The 19,218-nt window shown below is 41.7% G+C and overlaps 9 non-coding genes across 9 annotated transcripts; all 9 read right to left on the bottom strand.

Moving 5' to 3' along the window:
* Nucleotides 1–2,824: 2,824 nt before the first annotated feature.
* Trnam-cau lies at nt 2,825–2,910 on the bottom strand. Its single transcript is given in 2 exon segments — nt 2,825–2,860; nt 2,874–2,910. It is a non-coding gene; the product is annotated as a tRNA-Met (tRNA).
* A 2,184-nt stretch (nt 2,911–5,094) lies between these two features.
* On the bottom strand, nt 5,095–5,180 carry Trnam-cau. The gene is given in 2 exon segments: nt 5,095–5,130; nt 5,144–5,180. It is a non-coding gene; the product is annotated as a tRNA-Met (tRNA).
* A 3,635-nt stretch (nt 5,181–8,815) lies between these two features.
* Trnam-cau lies at nt 8,816–8,901 on the bottom strand. Its single transcript is given in 2 exon segments — nt 8,816–8,851; nt 8,865–8,901. It is a non-coding gene; the product is annotated as a tRNA-Met (tRNA).
* A 214-nt stretch (nt 8,902–9,115) lies between these two features.
* On the bottom strand, nt 9,116–9,201 carry Trnam-cau. The gene is given in 2 exon segments: nt 9,116–9,151; nt 9,165–9,201. It is a non-coding gene; the product is annotated as a tRNA-Met (tRNA).
* Nucleotides 9,202–9,478: 277 nt separating this feature from the next.
* Trnam-cau lies at nt 9,479–9,564 on the bottom strand. The gene is given in 2 exon segments: nt 9,479–9,514; nt 9,528–9,564. It is a non-coding gene; the product is annotated as a tRNA-Met (tRNA).
* Nucleotides 9,565–10,994: 1,430 nt separating this feature from the next.
* Trnam-cau lies at nt 10,995–11,080 on the bottom strand. Its single transcript is given in 2 exon segments — nt 10,995–11,030; nt 11,044–11,080. It is a non-coding gene; the product is annotated as a tRNA-Met (tRNA).
* Nucleotides 11,081–13,052: 1,972 nt separating this feature from the next.
* Trnam-cau lies at nt 13,053–13,138 on the bottom strand. The gene is given in 2 exon segments: nt 13,053–13,088; nt 13,102–13,138. It is a non-coding gene; the product is annotated as a tRNA-Met (tRNA).
* A 1,430-nt stretch (nt 13,139–14,568) lies between these two features.
* Nucleotides 14,569–14,654, bottom strand: Trnam-cau. Its single transcript is given in 2 exon segments — nt 14,569–14,604; nt 14,618–14,654. It is a non-coding gene; the product is annotated as a tRNA-Met (tRNA).
* A 4,353-nt stretch (nt 14,655–19,007) lies between these two features.
* Nucleotides 19,008–19,093, bottom strand: Trnam-cau. The gene is given in 2 exon segments: nt 19,008–19,043; nt 19,057–19,093. It is a non-coding gene; the product is annotated as a tRNA-Met (tRNA).
* Nucleotides 19,094–19,218: the final 125 nt, after the last annotated feature.

Below are 19,218 nucleotides of genomic sequence, written 5' to 3'. Positions count from 1 at the left end.
AGATCGAATGCCAGAATGAGAAATGTGCCTTCTCTATGTGCGTTTGTCGTGTTTTCTTCAAACCGGTCAAAGTGTAATCATTTTCAAAAGTAAAAATTATGAGATCGACGCTCCGCCTATGCGCTAACGAGGCCTACATTAGAAATGTGTGTTCTCTATGCGTGTTTGTGGTGTTTTCGTCAAACCGGTCATAGGGTCATTCGTTTTCAAAAGAAAAAAATATGCCCCGTGTGAGGATCGAACTCATGCCCTTTAGATTTCTTCATTCGATTATGAGACTGACGCGCTGCCTACTGCGCTAACGAGGCCAACATGAGAAATGTGTGTTCTCTATGCGTGTTTGTGGTGTTTTTTTTTATGAGATCATACGCCAGAATAAGAAATGTGCCTTCTCTATGTGCGTTTGTCGTGTTTTCTTAGAACCGATCAAATTGTAATTCATTTTCAAAAGTAAAAATTATGAGAACGACTCTCCGCATATGCGCTATTTCATATGCGCTTCTTGCTCTACATGAGAAATGTGACTCTCTATGCGTGTTTGTGGTGTTTTCGTCAAACCCATGGTCATAGAGTCAAAAGTTTTCAAAAGAAAAAAATATGCCCCGTGTGAGGATCCAACTCACGACCTTCAGATTTCTAAATCAGATTATGAGACTGACGCGCTGCCTACTGCGCTAACGAGGCCAACATGAGAAATGTGTCTTCTCTATGCGTGTTTCTGGTGTTTTTTTCTATGAGATCGAATGCCAGAATGAGAAATGTGCCTTCTTTATGTGCGTTTGTCGTGTTTTCTTCAAACCGGTCATAGTGTAATTCATTTTCAAAAAGTAAAAATTATGAGTACGACGCTCCGCCTATTCGCTAACGAGGCCTACATGAGAAATGTGTCTTTTCTCTGCGTGTTTGAGGTGTTTTCTTCTGGCAGATCAAAGGCCAGAATGGGAACTCTGTCTTCTCTATGTGCGTTTGTCTTGTTTTCTTTAAACCGGTCAAAGTGTAATTCATTTTCAAAAGTAAAAATTATGTGAACGACGCTCCGCCTATGCGCTAACGAGGTCTACATGAGAAATATGTCTTCTCTATGCGTGTTTGTGGTGATTTCGTCAAACCGGTCATAGAGTCATTCGTTTTTAAAAGAAAAAACTATACCAAGTGTGAGGATCGAACTCACGCCCTTCAGATTTCTTCATTCGATTATGAGACTGACGCGCTGACTACTGCGCTAACGAGGGCAACATGAGAAATGTGTCTTCTCTATGCGTGTTTGTGGCGTTTTCGTCAAACTGGTCATAGGGTCATTCGTTTTCAAAAGAAAAAACTATGCCCCGTGTGAGGATCGAACTCACGCCCTTCATTTTTCTTCATTCGATTATAAGACTTTTTTCAAACTTGTCAAAGTGTACTTCATTTTTAATATTAAAAATTATGTGAACGACGCTCCGCCTATGCGCTAACGAGGCCTACATTAGAAATGTGTGTTCTCTATGCGTGTTTGTGGTGTTTTCGTCAAACTGGTCATAGGGTCATTCGTTTTCAAAAAAAAAAAAATATGCCCCGTATGAGGATCAAACTCACGCCCTTCAGATTTCTTAATCCGATTATGAGACTGACGCGATGCCTACTGCGCTAACGAGGCCAACATGATAGATTTGTCTTCTCTATGCTTGTTTCTGGTGTTTTTTTATATGAGATCGAATGCCAGAATGAGAAATGTGCCTTCTCTATGTGCGTTTGTCGTGTTTTCTTCAAACCGGTCAAAGTGTAATTCATTTTCAAAAGTAAAATTATGTGAACGACGCTCCGCCTACTGCGCTAACGAGGCCAACATGAGAAATGTGTCTTCTCTATGCGTGTTTCTGGTGTTTTTTTCTATACGATCGAATGCCTTCAGATTTCTAAATCAGATTATGAGACTGACGCGCTGCCTACTGCGCTAACGAGGCCAACATGATTAATCTGTCTTCTCTATGCGTGTTTGTGGTGTTTTCGTCAAACCGGTCATAGAGTAATTCATTACAAGTTGAAATGTGTCTTCTCTCTGCGTGTTTGTGATGTTTTCTTCTGGCAGATCAAAGGCCAGAATGGGAACTGTGTCTTCTCTATGTGCGTTTGTCGTGTTTTCTTAGAACCGGTCATAGTGTAATTCATTTTCAAAAGTAAAAATTATGAGAACGACGCTCCGCCTATGCGCTAACGAGGCCTACATGAGAAATGTGTCTTCTCTATGCGTGTTTGTGGTGTTTCAATCAAACCGGTCATAGGGTCATTCATTGTCAAAAGAAAAAATGTGCCCGGTGTGAGGATCGAACACAAGACCTTCAGATTTCAAAATCAGATTATGAGACTGACGCGCTGCCTACTGCGCTAATGAGGCCAACATGATTAATCCGTCTTCTCTATCCGTGTTTCTGGTGTTTTTTTCTACGAGATCGAATGCCAGAATGAGAAATGTGCCTTCTCTATTTGAGTTTGTCGTGTTTTCTTCAAACCGGTCAAAGTGTAATTCATTTTCAAAAGTAAAAATTATGAGATCGACGCTCCGCCTATGCGCTAACGAGGCCTACATGAGAAATATGTCTTCTCTATGCGTGTTTGTGGTGTTTACGCCAAACCGGTCATAGAGTAATTCGTTTTCAAAAGAAAAAACTATGCCCCGTGTGAGGATCGAACTCACGCCCTTCAGATTTCTTCATTCGATTATGAGACTGACGCGCTGCCTACTACGCTAACGAGGGCAACATGAGAAATGTGTCTTCTCTATGCGTGTTTGTGGTGTTTACGTCAAACCGGTCATAGAGTAATTCGTTTTCAAAAGAAAAAACTATGCCCCGTGTGAGGATCGAACTCACGCCCTTCAGATTTCTTCATTCGATTATGAGACTGACGCGCTGCCTACTGCGCTAACGAGGCCAACATGAGAAATGTGTCTTCTCTATGCGTGTTTCTGGTGTTTTTTTCTATGAGATCGAATGCCAGAATGAGAAATGTGCCTTCTCTATGTGCGTTTGTCGTGTTTTCCTCAAACCGGTCAAAGTGAAATTCATTTTCAAAAGTAAAAATTATGTGAACGACTCTCCGCCTATGCGCTAACGAGGCCTACATTAGAAATGTGTGTTCTCTATGCGTGTTTGTGGTGTTTTCGTCAAACCGGTCATAGGGTCATTCGTTTTTAAAAGAAAAAAATATGCCCCGTGTGAGGATTGAACTCACGACCTTCAGATTTCTATATTCGATTATGAGACTGACGCGCTGCCTTTTGCGCTAACGAGGCCTACATGGGAAATATGTCTTCTCTCTGCGTGTTTGTGGTGTTTTCGTCTGACAGATCAAAGGCCAGAATTGGAAATATGTCTTCTCCATGTGCGTTTGTCGTGTTTTCTTAGAACCGGTCATAGTGTAATTCATTTTCAAAAGTAAAAATTATGAGAACGACGCTCCGCCTATGCGCTAACGAGGCCTACATGAGAAATGTGTGTTCTCTATGCGTGTTTGTGGTGTTTTAATCAAACTGGTCATAGGGTCATTCATTGTCAAAAGAAAAAAAATGTGCCCGGTGTGAGAATCGAACTCAAGACCTTCAGATTTCTAAATCAGATTATGAGACTGACGCGCTGCCTACTGCGCTAATGAGGCCAACATGATTAATCCGTCTTCTCTATGCGTGTTTCTGGTGTTTTTTTCTACGAGATGGAAGGCCAGAATGAGGCATGTGCCTTCTCTATGTGCGTTTGTCGTGTTTTCTTCAAACCGGTCAAAGTGTAATTCATTTTCAAAAGTAAAAATTATGAGATCGACGCTCCGCCTATGCGCTAACGAGGCCTACATGAGAAATATGTCTTCTCTATGCGTGTTTGTGGTGTTTTCGTCTAACCGGTCATAAAGTCATTCGTTTTTAAAAGAAAGAACTATACCAAGTGTGAGGATCGAACTCACGCCCTTCAGATTTCTTCATTCGATTATGAGACTGACGCGCTGCCTACTACGCTAACGAGGGCAACATGAGAAATGTGTCTTCTCTATGCGTGTTTGTGGCGTTTTTGTCAAACTGGTCATAGGGTCATTCGTTTTCAAAAGAAAAAACTATGCCCCGTGTGAGGATCGAACTCACGCCCTTCATTTTTCTTCATTCGATTATGAGACTTTCTTCAAACTTGTCAAAGTGTACTTCATTTTTAATAGTAAAAAATATGTGAACGACGCTCCGCCTATGCGCTAACGAGGCCTACATTAGAAATGTGTGTTCTCTATGCGTGTTTGTGGTGTTTTCGTCAAACCGGTCATAGGGTCATTCGTTTAAAAAAAAAAATATGCCCCGTGTGAGGATCGAACTCACGACCTTTAGATTTCTACATTAGATTATGAGACTGACGCGCTGCCTTCTGCGCTAACGAGGCCCACATGGGAAATATGTCTTCTCTCTGCGTGTTTGTGGTGTTTTCTTCTGACAGATCAAAGGCCAGAATTGGAAATATGTCTTCTCTATGTGCGTTTGTCGTGTTTTCTTACAACCGGTCATAGTGTAATTCATTTTAAAAAGTAAAAATTATGAGAACGACGCTCCGCCTATGCGATAACGAGGCCTACATGAGAAATGTGTCTTTTCTCTGCGTGTTTGAGGTGTTTTCTTCTGGCAGATCAAAGGCCAGAATGGGAACTGTGTCTTCTCTATGTGCGTTTGTCGTGTTTTCTTAGAACCGGTGATAGTGTAATTCATTTTCAAAAGTAAAAATTATGAGAACGACGCTCCGCCTATGCGCTATCGAGGCCTACATGAGAAATGTGTCTTCTCTATGCGTGTTTGTGGTGTTTTAATCAAACCGGTCATAGGTTCATTCATTGTCAAAAGAAAAAATGTGCCCGGTGTGAGGAAAGAACTAAAGACCTTCAGATTTCTAAATCAGATTATGAGACTGACGCGCTGCCTACTGCGCTAATGAGGCCAACATGATTAATCCGTCTTCTCTATGCGTGTTTCTGGTGTTTTTTTCTACGAGATCGAATGCCAGAATGAGAAATGTGCCTTTTCTATGCGTGTTTGTGGTGTTTTCGTCAAACCCATGGTCATAGAGTCAAAAGTTTTCAAAAGAAAAAATATGCCCCGTGTGAGGATCGAACTCACGACCTTCAGATTTCTAAATCAGATTATGAGACTGACGCGCTGCCTACTGCGCTAACGAGGCCAACATGATTAATCTGTCTTCTCTATGCGTGTTTTTGGTGTTTTCGTCAAACCGGTCATAGAGTCATTCGTTTTCAAAAGAAAAAACTATGCCCCGTGTGAGGATCGAACTCACGCCCTTCAGATTTCTTCATTCGATTATGAGACTGACGCGCTGCCTAATGCGCTAACGAGGCCAACATGAGAAATGTGTCTTCTCTATGCGTGTTTGTGGTGTTTTAATCAAACCGGGTCATAGGGTCATTCATTGTCAAAAGAAAAAAATGTGCCCGGTGTGAGGATAGAACTCAAGACCTTCAGATTTCTATATCAGATTATGAGACTGACGCGCTGCCTACTGCGCTAATGAGGCCAACATGATAAATTTTTCTTCTCTATGCGTGTTTGTGGTGTTTTTGTCAAACCGGTCATAGAGTCATTCATTTTCAAAAGAAAAAACTATGCCCCGTATGAGGATCGAACTCACGCCCTTCATTTTTCTTCATTCGATTATGAGACTGACGCGCTGCCTACTGCGCTAACGAGGCCAACATAAGAAAAGTGTCTTCTCTATGCGTGTTTCTGGTGTTTTTTTCTATGAGATCGAATGCCAGAATGAGAAATGTGCCTTCTCTATGTGCGTTTGTCGTGTTTTCTTCAAACCGGTCAAAGTGTAATCATTTTCAAAAGTAAAAATTATGAGATCGACGCTCCGCCTATGCGCTAACGAGGCCTACATTAGAAATGTGTGTTCTCTATGCGTGTTTGTGGTGTTTTCGTCAAACCCATGGTCATAGAGTCAAAAGTTTTCAAAAGAAAAAAATATGCCCCGTGTGAGGATCCAACTCACGACCTTCAGATTTCTAAATCAGATTATGAGACTGACGCGCTGCCTACTGCGCTAACGAGGCCAACATGAGAAATGTGTCTTCTCTATGCGTGTTTCTGGTGTTTTTTTCTATGAGATCGAATGCCAGAATGAGACATGTGCCTTCTCTATGTGCGTTTGTCGTGTTTTCTTCAAACCGGTCATAGTGTAATTCATTTTCAAAAAGTAAAAATTATGAGATCGACGCTCCGCCTATGCGCTAACGAGGCCTACATTAGAAATGTGTGTTCTCTATGCGTGTTTGTGGTGTTTTCGTCAAACCGGTCATAGGGTCATTCGTTTTCAAAAAAAAAAATATGCCCCGTGTGAGGATCGAACTCACGACCTTCAGATTTCTACATTAGATTATGAGACTGACGCGCTGCCTTCTGCGCTAACGAGGCCTACATGGGAAATGTGTCTTCTCTCTGCGTGTTTGTGGTGTTTTCTTCTGACAGATCAAACGCCAGAATTGGGAATATGTCTTATCTATGTGCGTTTGTCGTGTTTTCTTAGAACCGGTCATAGTGTCATTCATTTTAAAAAGTAAAAATTATGAGAACGACGCTCCGCCTATGCGCTAACGAGGCCTACATGAGAAATGTGTCTTTTCTCTGCATGTTTGAGGTGTTTTCTTCTGGCAGATCAAAGGCCAGAATGGGAACTGTGTCTTCTCTATGTGCGTTTGTCGTGTTTTCTTAAAACCGGTGATAGTGTAATTCATTTTCAAAAGTAAAAATTATGTGAACGACGCTCCGCCTATGCGCTATCGAGGCCTACATGAGAAATGTGTCTTCTCTATGCGTGTTTGTGGTGTTTTAATCAAACCGGGTCATAGGCTCATTCATTGTCAAATGAAAAAATGTGCCCGGTGTGAGGATAGAACTAAAGACCTTCAGATTTCTAAATCAGATTATGAGACTGACTCGCTGCCTACTGCGCTAATGAGGCCAACATGATTAATCCGTCTTCTCTATGCGTGTTTCTGGTGTTTTTTTTCTACGAGATCGAATGCCAGAATGAGAAATGTGCCTTCTCTATGCGTGTTTGTGGTGTTTTCATCAAACCGGTCATAGAGTCATTCGTTTTCAAAAGAAAAAACTATGCCCTGTGTGATGATCGAACTCACGCCCTTCAGATTTCTTCATTCGATTATGAGACTGACGCGCTGCCTACTGCGCTAACCAGGCCAACATGATTAATCCGTCTTCTCTATGCGTGTTTCTGGTGTTTTTTTTCTACGAGATCGAATGCCAGAATGAGAAATGTGCCTTCTCTATGCGTGTTTGTGGTGTTTTCATCAAACCGGTCATAGAGTCATTCGTTTTCAAAAGAAAAAAATATGCCCCGTGTGATGATCGAACTCACGCCCTTCAGATTTCTTCATTCGATTATGAGACTGACGCGCTGCCTACTGCGCTAACGAGGCCAACATGAGAAATGTGTCTTCTCTATGCGTGTTTCTGGTGTTTTCGTCAAACCGGTCATAGGGTCATTCATTGTCAAAAGAAAAAATGTGCCCGATGTGAGGATAGAACTCAAGACCTTCAGATTTCTATATCAGATTATGAGACTGACGCGCTGCCTACTGCGCTAATGAGGCCAACATGATAAATTTTTCTTCTCAATGCGTGTTTGTGGTGTTTTTGTCAAACCGGTCATAGAGTCATTCATTTTCAAAAGAAAAAACTATGCCCCGTGTGAGGATCGAACTCACGCCCTTCATTTTTCTTCATTCGATTATGAGACTGACGCACTGCCTACTGCGCTAACGAGGCCTTCATGAGTAATGTTTCTTCTCTATGCGTGTTTCTGGTGTTTTTTTCTATGAGATCGAATGCCAGAATGAGAAATGTGCCTTCTCTATGTGCGTTTGTCGTGTTTTCTTCAAACCGGTCAAAGTGTAATCATTTTCAAAAGTAAAAATTATGAGAACGACTCTCCGCATATGCGCTATTTCATATGCGCTTCTTGCTCTACATGAGAAATGTGACTCTCTATGCGTGTTTGTGGTGTTTTCGTCAAACCCATGGTCATAGAGTCAAAAGTTTTCAAAAGAAAAAAATATGCCCCGTGTGAGGATCCGACTCACGACCTTCAGATTTCTAAATCAGATTATGAGACTGACGCGCTGCCTACTGCGCTAACGAGGCCAACATGAGAAATGTGTCTTCTCTATGCGTGTTTCTGGTGTTTTTTTCTATGAGATCGAATGCCAGAATGAGAAATGTGCCTTCTCTATGTGCGTTTGTCGTGTTTTCTTCAAACCGGTCAAAGTGTAATTCATTTTCAAAAGTAAAAATCATGAGATCGACGCTCCGCCTATGCGCTAACGAGGCCTACATTAGAAATGTGTGTTCTCTATGCGTGTTTGTGGTGTTTTCGTCAAACCGGTCATAGGGTCATTCGTTTTCAAAAGAAAAAATTTGCCCCGTGTGAGAATCGAACTCACGACCTTCAGATTTCTACATTAGATTATGAGACTGACGCGCTGCCTTCTGCGCTAACGAGGCCTACATGGGAAATGTGTCTTCTCTCTGCGTGTTTGTGGTGTTTTCTTCTGACAGATCAAAGGCCAGAATTGGAAATATGTCTTCTCTATGTGCGTTTGTCGTGTTTTCTTAGAACCGGTCATAGTGTAATTCATTTTCAAAAAGTAAAAATTATGAGAACGACGCTCCGCCTATTCGCTAACGAGGCCTACATGAGAAATGTGTCTTTTCTCTGCGTGTTTGTGGTGTTTTCGTCAAACCGGTCATAGAGTCATTCGTTTTCAAAAGAAAAAACTATGCCCCGTGTGAGGATCGAACTCACGCCCTTCAGATTTCTTCATTCGCTTATGAGACTGACGCGCTGCCTACTGCGCTAACGAGGCCAACATGAGAAATGTGCCCTCTCTATGTGCGTTTGTCGTGTTTTCCTCAAACCGGTCAAAGTGTAATTCATTTTCAAAAGTAAAAATTATGTGAACGACTCTCCGCCTATGCGCTAACAAGGCCTACATGAGAAATATGACTCTCTGTGCGTGTTTGTGGTGTTTTCGTCAAACCCATGGTCATAGAGTCAAAAGTTTTCAAAAGAAAAAAATATGCCCCGTGTGAGGATCGAACTCACGCCCTTCAGATTTCTTCATTCGCTTATGAGACTGACGCGCTGCCTACTGCGCTAACGAGGCCAACATGAGAAATGTGTCTTCTCTATGCGTGTTTCTGGTGTTTTTTTCTATGAGATCGAATGCCAGAATGAGTAATGTGCCTTCTCTATGTGCGTTTGTCGTGTTTTCTTAGAACCGATCAAAGTGTAATTCATTTTCAAAAGTAAAAATTATGAGAACGACTCTCCGCATATGCGCTAACGAGGCCTACATGAGAAATGTGACTCTCTATGCGTGTTTGTGGTGTTTTCGTCAAACCCATGGTCATAGAGTCAAAAGTCTTCAAAAGAAAAAAATATGCCCCGTGTGAGGATCGAACTCACGACCTTCAGATTTCTAAATCAGATTATGAGACTGACGCGCTGCCTACTGCGCTAACGAGGCCAACATGATTAATCTGTCTTCTCTATGCGTGTTTGTGGTGTTTTCGTCAAACCGGTAATAGAGTCATTCATTACATGGGAAATGTGTCTTCTCTCTGCGTGTTTGTGATGTTTTCTTCTGGCAGATCAATGGCCAGAATGGGAACTGTGTCTTCTCTATGTGCGTTTGTCGTGTTTTCTTAGAACCGATCAAAGTGTAATTCATTTTCAAAAGTAAAAATTATGAGAACGACGCTCCGCCTGTGCGCTAACGAGGCCTACATGAGAAATGTGTCTTCTCTATGCGTGTTTGTGGTGTTTTAATCAAACCGGGTCATAGGGTCATTCATTGTCAAAAGAAAAAATGTGCCCGGTGTGAGGATCGAACTCAAGACCTTTAGATTTCTAAATCAGATTATGAGACTGACGCGCTGCCTACTGCGCTAATAAGGCCAACTTGATTAATCTGTCTTCTCTATGCGTGTTTGTGGTGTTTACGTCAAACCGGTCATAGAGTCATTCATTTTCAAAAGAAAAAACTTTGCCCCGTGTGAGGATCGAACTCACGCCCTTCAAATTTCTTAATCCGATTATGAGACTGACGCGATGCCTACTGCGCTAACAAGGCCAACATGAGAAATGTGTCTTCTCTATGCGTGTTTCTGGTGTTTTTTTCTATACGATCGAATGCCAGAATGAGAAATGTGCCTTCTCTATGTGCGTTTGTCGTGTTTTCCTCAAACCGGTCAAAGTGTAATTCATTTTCAAAAGTAAAAATTATGTGAACGACTCTCCGCCTATGCGCTAACGAGGCCTACATTAGAAATGTGTGTTCTCTATGCGTGTTTGTGGTGTTTTCGTCAAACCGGTCATGATGTCATTCGTTTTCAAAAGAAAAAATTATGCCCCGTGTGAGGATCGAACTCACTACCTTCAGATTTCTATATTCGATTATGAGACTGACGCGCTGCCTTCTGCGCTAACGAGGCCTACATGGGAAATATGTCTTCTCTCTGCGTGTTTGTGGTGTTTTCTTCTGACAGATCAAAGGCCAGAATTGGAAATATGTCTTCTCCATGTGCGTTTGTCGTGTTTTCTTAGAACCGGTCATAGTGTAATTCATTTTCAAAAGTAAAAATTATGAGAACGACGCTCCGCCTAGGCGCTAACGAGGCCTACATGAGAAATATGTCTTCTCTATGCGTGTTTGTGGTGTTTTTTTCTATTAGATCAAATGCCAGAATAAGAAATGTGCCTTCTCTTTGTGCGTTTGTCGTGTTTTCTTAGAACCGATCAAAGTGTAATTCATTTTCAAAAGTAAAAATTATGGGAACGACTCTCCGCCTATGCGCTATCGAGCCCTACATGAGAAATGTGACTCTCTATGCGTGTTTGTGGTGTTTTCGTAAAACCCATGGTCATAGAGTCATAAGTTTTCAAAAGAAAAAAATATGCCCCGTGTGAGGATCGAACTCACGACCTTCAGATTTCTAAATCAGATTATGAGACTGACGCGCTGCCTACTGCGCTAACGAGGCCTACATGGGAAATGTGTCTTCTCTCTGCGTGTTTGTGATGTTTTCTTCTGGCAGATCAAAGGCCAGAATGGGAACTGTGTCTTCTCTATGTGCGTTTGTCGTGTTTTCTTAGAACCGGTCATTGTGTAATTCATTTTCAAAAGTAAAAATTATGAGAACGACGCTACGCTTATGCGCTAACGAGGCCTACATGAGAAATGTGTATTCTCTATGCGTGTTTGTGGTGTTTTCGTCAAACCGGTCATAGAGTCATTCGTTTTCAAAAGAAAAAACTATGCCCCGTGTGAGGATAGAACTCACGCCCTTCAGACTTCTTCATTCGATTATGAGACTGACGCGCTGCCTACTGCGCTAACGAGGCCAACATGAGAAATGTGTCTTCTCTATGCGTGTTTCTGGTGTTTTTTTCTATGAGATCGAATGCCAGAATGAGAAATGTGCCTTCTCTATGTGCGTTTGTCGTGTTTTCCTCAAACCGGTCAAAGTGTAATTCATTTTCAAAAGTAAAAATTATGTGAACGACTCTCCGCCTATGCGCTAACGAGGCCTACATAAGAAATATGACTCTCTATGCGTGTTTGTTGTTTTTTCGTCAAACCCATGGTCATAGAGTCAAAAGTTTTCAAAAGAAAAAATTATGCACGTGTGAGCATCGAACTCACGACCTTCAGATTTCTAAATCAGATTATGAGACTGACGCGCTGCCTACTGCGCTAACGAGGACAACATGAGAAATGTGTCTTCTCTATGCGTGTTTCTGGTGTTTTTTTCTATACGATCGAATGCCAAAATGAGAAATGTGCCTTCTCTATGTGCGTTTGTCGTGTTTTCCTTAAACCGGTCAAAGTGTAATTCATTTTCAAAAGTAAAAATTATGTGAACGACTCTCCGCCTATGCGCTAACGAGGCCTACATTAGAAATGTGTGTTCTCTATGCGTGTTTGTGGTGTTTTCGTCAAACCGGTCATAGGGTCATTCGTTTTCAAAAGAAAAAAATATGCCCCGTGTGAGGATCGAACTCACGACCTTCAGATTTCTACATTAGATTATGAGACTGACGCGCTGCCTTCTGCGCTAACGAGGCCTACATGGGAAATGTGTCTTCTCTCTGCGTGTTTGTGGTGTTTTCTTCTGACAGATCAAAGGCCAGAATTGGAAATATGTCTTCTCTATGTGCGTTTGTCGTGTTTTCTTAGAACCGGTCATAGTGTAATTCATTTTCAAAAAGTAAAAATTATGAGAACGACGCTCCGCCTATTCGCTAACGAGGCCTACATGAGAAATGTGTCTTTTCTCTGCGTGTTTGAGGTGTTTTCTTCTGGCAGATCAAAGGCCAGAATGGGAACTCTGTCTTCTCTATGTGCGTTTGTCTTGTTTTCTTAAAACCGGTGATAGTGTAATTCATTTTCAAAAGTAAAAATTATGTGAACGACGCTCCGCCTATGCGCTATCGGGGCCTACATGAGAAATGTGTATTCTCTATGCGTGTTTGTGGTGTTTTCGTCAAACCGGTCATAGAGTCATTCATTGTCAAATGAAAAAAATGTGCACGGTGTGAGGATAGAACTAAAGACCTTCAGATTTCTAAATCAGATTATGAGACTGACGCGCTGCCTACTGCGCTAACGAGGCCAACATGATTAATCCGTCTTCTCTATGCGTGTTTCTGGTGTTTTTTTCTACGAGATCGAATGCCAGAATGAGAAATGTGCCTTCTCTATGCGTGTTTGTGGTGTTTTTTTCTATGAGATCGAATGCCAGAATGAGTAATGTGCCTTCTCTATGTGCGTTTTTCGTGTTTTCTTAGAACCGATCAAAGTGTAATTCATTTTCAAAAGTAAAAATTATGAGAACGACTCTCCGCATATGCGCTAACGAGGCCTACATGAGAAATGTGACTCTCTATGCGTGTTTGTGGTGTTTTCGTCAAACCCATGGTCATAGAGTCAAAAGTCTTCAAAAGAAAAAAATATGCCCCGTGTGAGGATCGAACTCACGACCTTCAGATTTCTAAATCAGATTATGAGACTGACGCGCTGCCTACTGCGCTAACGAGGCCAACATGATTAATCTGTCTTCTCTATGCGTGTTTGTGGTGTTTTCGTCAAACCGGTAATAGAGTCATTCATTACATGGGAAATGTGTCTTCTCTCTGCGTGTTTGTGATGTTTTCTTCTGGCAGATCAATGGCCAGAATGGGAACTGTGTCTTCTCTATGTGCGTTTGTCGTGTTTTCTTAGAACCGATCAAAGTGTAATTCATTTTCAAAAGTAAAAATTATGAGAACGACGCTCCGCCTGTGCGCTAACGAGGCCTACATGAGAAATGTGTCTTCTCTATGCGTGTTTGTGGTGTTTTAATCAAACCGGGTCATAGGGTCATTTATTGTCAAAAGAAAAAATGTGCCCGGTGTGAGGATCGAACTCAAGACCTTTAGATTTCTAAATCAGATTATGAGACTGACGCGCTGCCTACTGCGCTAATAAGGCCAACTTGATTAATCTGTCTTCTCTATGCGTGTTTGTGGTGTTTACGTCAAACCGGTCATAGAGTCATTCATTTTCAAAAGAAAAAACTTTGCCCCGTGTGAGGATCGAACTCACGCCCTTCAAATTTCTTAATCCGATTATGAGACTGACGCGATGCCTACTGCGCTAACAAGGCCAACATGAGAAATGTGTCTTCTCTATGCGTGTTTCTGGTGTTTTTATCTATACGATCGAATGCCAGAATGAGAAATGTGCCTTCTCTATGTGCGTTTGTCGTGTTTTCCTCAAACCGGTCAAAGTGTAATTCATTTTCAAAAGTAAAAATTATGTGAACGACTCTCCGCCTATGCGCTAACGAGGCCTACATTAGAAATGTGTGTTCTCTATGCGTGTTTGTGGTGTTTTCGTCAAACCGGTCATGATGTCATTTGTTTTCAAAAGAAAAAATTATGCCCCGTGTGAGGATCGAACTCACTACCTTCAGATTTCTATATTCGATTATGAGACTGACGCGCTGCCTTCTGCGCTAACGAGGCCTACATGGGAAATATGTCTTCTCTCTGCGTGTTTGTGGTGTTTTCTTCTGACAGATCAAAGGCCAGAATTGGAAATATGTCTTCTCCATGTGCGTTTGTCGTGTTTTCTTAGAACCGGTCATAGTGTAATTCATTTTCAAAAGTAAAAATTATGAGAACGACGCTCCGCCTAGGCGCTAACGAGGCCTACATGAGAAATATGTCTTCTCTATGCGTGTTTGTGGTGTTTTTTTCTATTAGATCAAATGCCAGAATAAGAAATGTGCCTTCTCTTTGTGCGTTTGTCGTGTTTTCTTAGAACCGATCAAAGTGTAATTCATTTTCAAAAGTAAAAATTATGGGAACGACTCTCCGCCTATGCGCTATCGAGCCCTACATGAGAAATGTGACTCTCTATGCGTGTTTGTGGTGTTTTCGTAAAACCCATGGTCATAGAGTCATAAGTTTTCAAAAGAAAAAAATATGCCCCGTGTGAGGATCGAACTCACGACCTTCAGATTTCTAAATCAGATTATGAGACTGACGCGCTGCCTACTGCGCTAACGAGGCCTACATGGGAAATGTGTCTTCTCTCTGCGTGTTTGTGATGTTTTCTTCTGGCAGATCAAAGGCCAGAATGGGAACTGTGTCTTCTCTATGTGCGTTTGTCGTGTTTTCTTAGAACCGGTCATTGTGTAATTCATTTTCAAAAGTAAAAATTATGAGAACGACGCTACGCTTATGCGCTAACGAGGCCTACATGAGAAATGTGTATTCTCTATGCGTGTTTGTGGTGTTTTCGTCAAACCGGTCATAGAGTCATTCGTTTTCAAAAGAAAAAACTATGCCCCGTGTGAGGATAGAACTCACGCCCTTCAGACTTCTTCATTCGATTATGAGACTGACGCGCTGCCTACTGCGCTAACGAGGCCAACATGAGAAATGTGTCTTCTCTATGCGTGTTTCTGGTGTTTTTTTCTATGAGATCGAATGCCAGAATGAGAAATGTGCCTTCTCTATGTGCGTTTGTCGTGTTTTCCTCAAACCGGTCAAAGTGTAATTCATTTTCAAAAGTAAAAATTATGTGAACGACTCTCCGCCTATGCGCTAACGAGGCCTACATAAGAAATATGACTCTCTATGCGTGTTTGTTGTTTTTTCGTCAAACCCATGGTCATAGAGTCAAAAGTTTTCAAAAGAAAAAAATATGCACGTGTGAGCATCGAACTCACGACCTTCAGATTTCTAAATCAGATTATGAGACTGACGCGCTGCCTACTGCGCTAACGAGGACAACATGAGAAATGTGTCTTCTCTATGCGTGTTTCTGGTGTTTTTGTCTATACGATCGAATGCCAAAATGAGAAATGTGCCTTCTCTATGTGCGTTTGTCGTGTTTTCCTCAAACCGGTCAAAGTGTAATTCATTTTCAAAAGTAAAAATTATGTGAACGACTCTCCGCCTATGCGCTAACGAGGCCTACATTAGAAATGTGTGTTCTCTATGCGTGTTTGTGGTGTTTTCGTCAAACCGGTCATAGGGTCATTCGTTTTCAAAAGAAAAAAATATGCCCCGTGTGAGGATCGAACTCACGACCTTCAGATTTCTACATTAGATTATGAGACTGACGCGCTGCCTTCTGCGCTAACGAGGCCTACATGGGAAATGTGTCTTCTCTCTGCGTGTTTGTGGTGTTTTCTTCTGACAGATCAAAGGCCAGAATTGGAAATATGTCTTCTCTATGTGCGTTTGTCGTGTTTTCTTAGAACCGGTCATAGTGTAATTCATTTTCAAAAAGTAAAAATTATGAGAACGACGCTCCGCCTATTCGATAACGAGGCCTACATGAGAAATGTGTCTTTTCTCTGCGTGTTTGAGGTGTTTTCTTCTGGCAGATCAAAGGCCAGAATGGGAACTCTGTCTTCTCTATGTGCGTTTGTCTTGTTTTCTTAAAACCGGTGATAGTGTAATTCATTTTCAAAAGTAAAAATTATGTGAACGACGCTCCGCCTATGCGCTATCGGGGCCTACATGAGAAATGTGTATTCTCTATGCGTGTTTGTGGTGTTTTCGTCAAACCGGTCATAGAGTCATTCATTGTCAAATGAAAAAAATGTGCACGGTGTGAGGATAGAACTAAAGACCTTCAGATTTCTAAATCAGATTATGAGACTGACGCGCTGCCTACTGCGCTAACGAGGCCAACATGATTAATCCGTCTTCTCTATGCGTGTTTCTGGTGTTTTTTTCTACGAGATCGAATGCCAGAATGAGAAATGTGCCTTCTCTATGCGTGTTTGTGGTGTTTTCATCAAACCGGTCATAGAGTCATTCGTTTTCAAAAGAAAAAACTATGCCCCGTGTGATGATCGAACTCACGCCCTTCAGATTTCTTCATTCGATTATGAGACTGACGCGCTGCCTACTGCGCTAACGAGGCCAACATGAGAAATGTGTCTTCTCTATGCGTGTTTCTGGTGTTTTAATCAAACCGGGTCATAGGGTCATTCATTTTCAAAAGAAAAAATGTGCCCGATGTGAGGATAGAACTCAAGACCTTCAGATTTCTATATCAGATTATGAGACTGACGCGCTGCCTACTGCGCTAATGAGGCCAACATGATAAATTTTTCTTCTCAATCCGTGTTTGTGGTGTTTTTGTCAAACCGGTCATAGAGTCATTCATTTTCAAAAGAAAAAACTATGCCCCGTGTGAGGATCGAACTCACGCCCTTCATTTTTCTTTATTCGATTATGAGACTGACGCGCTGCCTACTGCGCTAACGAGGCCTTCATGAGTAATGTTTCTTCTCTATGCGTGTTTCTGGTGTTTTTTTCTATGAGATCGAATGCCAGAATGAGAAATGTGCCTTCTCTATGTGCGTTTGTCGTGTTTTCCTCAAACCGGTCAAAGTGTAATTCATTTTCAAAAGTAAAAATTATGTGAACGACTCTCCGCCTATGCGCTAACGAGGCCTACATAAGAAATATGACTCTCTATGCGTGTTTGTTGTTTTTTCGTCAAACCCATGGTCATAGAGTCAAAAGTTTTCAAAAGAAAAAAATATGCACGTGTGAGCATCGAACTCACGACCTTCAGATTTCTAAATCAGATTATGAGACTGACGCGCTGCCTACTGCGCTAACGAGGACAACATGAGAAATGTGTCTTCTCTATGCGTGTTTCTGGTGTTTTTGTCTATACGATCGAATGCCAAAATGAGAAATGTGCCTTCTCTATGTGCGTTTGTCGTGTTTTCCTCAAACCGGTCAAAGTGTAATTCATTTTCAAAAGTAAAAATTATGTGAACGACTCTCCGCCTATGCGCTAACGAGGCCTACATTAGAAATGTGTGTTCTCTATGCGTGTTTGTGGTGTTTTCGTCAAACCGGTCATAGGGTCATTCGTTTTCAAAAGAAAAAAATATGCCCCGTGTGAGGATCGAACTCACGACCTTCAGATTTCTACATTAGATTATGAGACTGACGCGCTGCCTTCTGCGCTAACGAGGCCTACATGGGAAATGTGTCTTCTCTCTGCGTGTTTGTGGTGTTTTCTTCTGACAGATCAAAGGCCAGAATTGGAAATATGTCTTCTCTATGTGCGTTTGTCGTGTTTTCTTAGAACCGGTCATAGTGTAATTCATTTTCAAAAAGTAAAAATTATGAGAACGACGCTCCGCCTATTCGATAACGAGGCCTACATGAGAAATGTGTCTTTTCTCTGCGTGTTTGAGGTGTTTTCTTCTGGCAGATCAAAGGCCAGAATGGGAACTCTGTCTTCTCTATGTGCGTTTGTCTTGTTTTCTTAAAACCGGTGATAGTGTAATTCATTTTCAAAAGTAAAAATTATGTGAACGACGCTCCGCCTATGCGCTATCGGGGCCTACATGAGAAATGTGTATTCTCTATGCGTGTTTGTGGTGTTTTCGTCAAACCGGTCATAGAGTCATTCATTGTCAAATGAAAAAAATGTGCACGGTGTGAGGATAGAACTAAAGACCTTCAGATTTCTAAATCAGATTATGAGACTGACGCGCTGCCTACTGCGCTAACGAGGCCAACATGATTAATCCGTCTTCTCTATGCGTGTTTCTGGTGTTTTTTTCTACGAGATCGAATGCCAGAATGAGAAATGTGCCTTCTCTATGCGTGTTTGTGGTGTTTTCATCAAACCGGTCATAGAGTCATTCGTTTTCAAAAGAAAAAACTATGCCCCGTGTGATGATCGAACTCACGCCCTTCAGATTTCTTCATTCGATTATGAGACTGACGCGCTGCCTACTGCGCTAACGAGGCCAACATGAGAAATGTGTCTTCTCTATGCGTGTTTCTGGTGTTTTAATCAAACCGGGTCATAGGGTCATTCATTTTCAAAAGAAAAAATGTGCCCGATGTGAGGATAGAACTCAAGACCTTCAGATTTCTATATCAGATTATGAGACTGACGCGCTGCCTACTGCGCTAATGAGGCCAACATGATAAATTTTTCTTCTCAATCCGTGTTTGTGGTGTTTTTGTCAAACCGGTCATAGAGTCATTCATTTTCAAAAGAAAAAACTATGCCCCGTGTGAGGATCGAACTCACGCCCTTCATTTTTCTTTATTCGATTATGAGACTGACGCGCTGCCTACTGCGCTAACGAGGCCTTCATGAGTAATGTTTCTTCTCTATGCGTGTTTCTGGTGTTTTTTTCTATGAGATCGAATGCCAGAATGAGAAATGTGCCTTCTCTATGTGCGTTTGTCGTGTTTTCTTCAAACCGGTCAAAGTGTAATCATTTTCAAAAGTAAAAATTATGAGATCGACGCTCCGCCTATGCGCTAACGAGGCCTACATTAGAAATGTGTGTTCTCTATGCGTGTTTGTGGTGTTTTCGTCAAACCGGTCATAGGGTCATTCGTTTTCAAAAGAAAAAAATATGCCCCGTGTGAGGATCGAACTCACGCCCTTCAGATTTCTTCATTCGATTATGAGACTGACGCGCTGCCTACTGCGCTAACGAGGCCAACATGAGAAATGTGTGTTCTCTATGCGTGTTTGTGGTGTTTTTTTTTTTATGAGATCATACGCCAGAATAAGAAATGTGCCTTCTCTATGTGCGTTTGTCGTGTTTTCTTAGAACCGATCAAA

This window comes from Nematostella vectensis, chromosome 9 (genome assembly GCF_932526225.1).
Source record: "Nematostella vectensis chromosome 9, jaNemVect1.1, whole genome shotgun sequence".
Taxonomy (NCBI): Eukaryota; Metazoa; Cnidaria; class Anthozoa; order Actiniaria; family Edwardsiidae; genus Nematostella; species Nematostella vectensis.
This window is presented reverse-complemented; position numbering and strand designations above follow the sequence as displayed.